Here is a 4,000-nt window from a genome sequence, read left to right on the forward strand (position 1 = left end):
GAGTATACAAACAAGGCATGGCTGCCATGAGAAGTACATCAGGATACTGAGGCTTCTACATGACGGCATGTCAGCCACAGTGGTCACCAACAGCGACTTTGAGTCAAAGCCTTTCACAGTGGAAACAAGCATCAAACAGGGATGCATTGTTGCACAACCCTATTTGTAATCTTCATTGCAGCAATGCTACGTCACATAGGCGAAGAGCTGCCTCGGGGGTCCCAACTGATTTTCAACCTGCTCAGGCTCAAAGCTAAGAACAAGGTCTCCAACACTACCATTGTGGAGCTCCAATTTGCTGATGATAATGCAATTGCAGCACACTCTGCAGAAGACCTCCAGGGCATCCTGAATGCTTTTGCCAAGGCTTTCAGAGCCCTGGGTCTAGCTTTGAACATCACAAAGACCCAGGTTCTACATCAACCCCCACCCAACCAACCATCTAATCAACCCACCATAAAAGTGGACAACACCCCCCCTTGTAACCGTTGGCCACTTCCCCTACCTTGGCAGCCTCCTCTCGTCTAAAGCTGACATTGACTCAGAGGACAACCATTGCCTGAGCTGTGCCAATGGAGCAAGACTCAGGAAAAGAGTTTTTGAGGACCGGGATTTAAAGGCCCAAACAAAACTAGTCTACAGAGCTGTTGTCCTTTCTACTTGCTATGTGGAGCTGAGTCATGGACCAACTATAGCCGGCACCTCCGAGCCCTGGAAGGATACCACCAAAGATCTCTGCGGAAGATCCTGGGGATCAGCTGGGAAGACAGACACACCAACATCAGCATTCTGGAGGAAGCAAACATGCTTAGCATCACTACCACAATAATGTTGCACCAGCTCAGATGGATAGGTCATGTCATCCGCATGCCCAACACACGTCTTCCCAAACAAATCCTCTATTCACAACTCAGGGAAGGTCAGCAAGCTGCTGGCGGCCAAAAGAAATGTTTCAAGGACAAAATTAAAATCAGTCTGAAGAAATTTAACATCACACCAAGTGACTGGGAGCACCTTGCACTGGACAGGTGCACTTGGAAAAAAATCCTTGCAGAAAAAAACAGAAAACAGAAAAAAACAGAAAACAGTAAAAAACAGAAACAGGCCCCGAAACCACAAACCATTTTGACTTTCCCCTGCCCACATTACACCAAAATATGTGGCTCACGGATCGGCCTCCACAGTCATCTGAGGACTCACAAGTAGATGACCCTGTGAAGAGGACAGTCATACTCACTTCGAGAGACCACCGATGATGATGATGATTACTGCCCTTATTGCTCTGTTACTGCTTTTTGTTTTGTTTTATTGCCTACCTTATTTTTTGCTCGATTAAGAAATGTAGTCTGCTAGGGGACGTGAACAGAATAAGTATTTCATCATGTGGTATTACTTTGCAAATAGCAATAAAACTCTTGAAACTTGTATGTGTAGTACTAGTATATTATTAGTTAGCTGTTTATGTCTAATAAATCACATCTGATTGAAGTTTATGAGAGTAGGAAACAATTTCTCAAGTCTACAAGAGAATGGAAGTAAATAGTTTATAATCAAAATTTAGAACACTAATTGACCTGTAATTTCCACATCTTTGTTTTGTCTTTTCCTTCTTTTGGGATAATTGATCTGGTTACCTCTATCCCAGAGGGTGGAATGACCCCTTCCTGTATACAGAATTAAATGTTCAGTTGCAGTGGCTTAGTATTTGCCTTAGACAGCAACACTAATGGCTATCATACCCACCAGGGCCGACCGCCTTCCCTGCTTTCAGCCTGGAAATAGCTTAATGCCACTGGCACTGTAGATTTAGATGAGTATGCTTCTGCAGTTACCAGCTACATAAGCACATACATAGTCAGCTACAATTACTAAGCATCTCAGAAAATATCCCAATCCTAACCCTAACCCCCAACCCAAAGCCCTGGATAAACTGTGATATGATGGCCAAATTACGTACATGTGCACCTGCTTTTGTTTCAAACACCGCTGAGGACTACAAAAAGGCCAGATATGACCAGAGCAGAGCCATCAGAGAGGCCAAGTGACAGTACAGGCAGCAGTTGGAGGGCTACTAAGCCAACGCTGACCCTCAATCCATGTAGGAAGGACTTCGTCACATCACGGATCATCAACAGAGGAGCAACGCAGTCACATCCAGCCAAGCAACACTGTCAGATGAGCTGAATTAGTTCTATGCCCACTTTGATGCTAGGAATCCTGATCAGCAGAGAAGGATGCTGGGCGTACTGTGTGCACGGGACCATCCTCTCATGTTAACACCAGCAGATGAGCTGAACAAACCTGTGAAAAGCTATGAGTCCAGATAACATCCACAGCCATGCACTCAGAGTTTGCTCGTCAGAGCTTGCTGATGTGTTTGCGGACATCTTTAACCTGTCCCTTGCACAAGCCTCTGTCCCCACCTGTTTCAAGGCCTCCACCATAGTGCCCGTCCCCAAGAAACACACCGTTACCTGCCTGAATGACTACGGTTCCATAGCGCTCACCCCAATCATAATGAAGTGCATTTAGAGGATTGTGATGATTCATATCAAAAATACCATTCCAAACAACATGGACCCTCTACAATTTGCATATCGTCAAAACAGGCCTGTGGATGATGCAGTCAACACCGCCATCCACACAGCGCAAGGACACATATGTAAGAATGCTCTTTGTCGATTACAGCTCAGCATTCAACACAGTCATCCTTGACAAACTGACAAATTCCTCACACTGGGTGTGGCACCCTGCCTTGACAACTGGATACTGAACTTTCTCACAGGCAGATCCCAATCAGAGTCTACAACCACACATCCAAGACCATAAATGTAAGCACAGGGACACCCCAGGCCTGTGTGCTGAGCCCCTTGCTTTACACACATTACTTATGACTGTGTAGCCTCCCAAAACAACACCAGCTTAATTAAGTACACTGATGACACTACAGTCATCGGAATGATCACTGGTGGGGTTGAGACAGCATATAGGAAACAGGTGGAGGACCTTGCAACCTGGTGTCGGAACAACAATCTCCACCTCAACACAGAAGAGACCAAAGAACTGATCATAGACCCAAGGTGGGAGCTGGGGCTGCACAAATCACCACAAACCACACCAATGGGACTGAGACTGCTTTTGGAAAAATAAGTTATACAGAGACATCTCTTCAGTGTAGGTACAAAACAGCATCCCCTGTCAAAGCTCCCAGAAGGGGAAAATTCAAAAACTCCAATTTGGAGAAAATCAGAAACCTTCAGAAGCAACCACAGGTTGGAGGAGCCCCTATCCAGGCTCACAGGTTGAAGTGGATGCTGCGTGTACCAAATACAGACAAATACAGACAGATAATACAGATTAAAGCGATCTTTAAACCCGCAATGCTCGTTCAAGTCATTCTTCACCATCTAGCTAGGCCCCTTTCCGAGCCGTTAGAAGAGGGCACAAAAAAGAAGAAGAAATCTGCAGACAGGCCCATTAACTAAATGCTTGTGAGTATAAATGTGTTTTTAGTCAGAAGCTAAAGATTTCTAGAGGTAGCTGCGCGAACTTCCATAGGTAGGGCATTCCAGAGTACTGGCGTGTGAATGGAAACAGCCCTTGATCCCATGGACTTCTTTTTAGCCCGCATGGTCGATAACAAACCGGCATTTTGTGACTGAAGTTGTCAAGGTGGAAGATATGGTGATGCTACGTTGACGAGATAGGAAAGAGTAAACCGTGTAAAATTTTATGAGTAATTAACAACACCTTAAAATCACATCTTGTGTATTTTAAGCCAATGCGGGTCAGCTAATATCGGAGTAATATTATTGAACTTTCTCGTCCTTGTGAACAGTCTCACTGCTGCATTTTGTACAGACTGCAGGCTTTTGACGCAGGACATGGGAAGCCCAGAAAACAAGATGTTACAATAGTCAAAGCGCGAAGTAACAAATGCATGAATTAATGTTTCAGTTTTGCTAGGAGACAGAATAGGGTGAAGTTTAGCGATATTGTA

This window comes from Hippichthys cyanospilos, unplaced genomic scaffold (genome assembly GCF_059441005.1).
Source record: "Hippichthys cyanospilos isolate Australia breed blue-spotted pipefish unplaced genomic scaffold, RoL_Hcya_1.0 HiC_scaffold_124, whole genome shotgun sequence".
Taxonomy (NCBI): domain Eukaryota; kingdom Metazoa; phylum Chordata; class Actinopteri; order Syngnathiformes; family Syngnathidae; genus Hippichthys; species Hippichthys cyanospilos.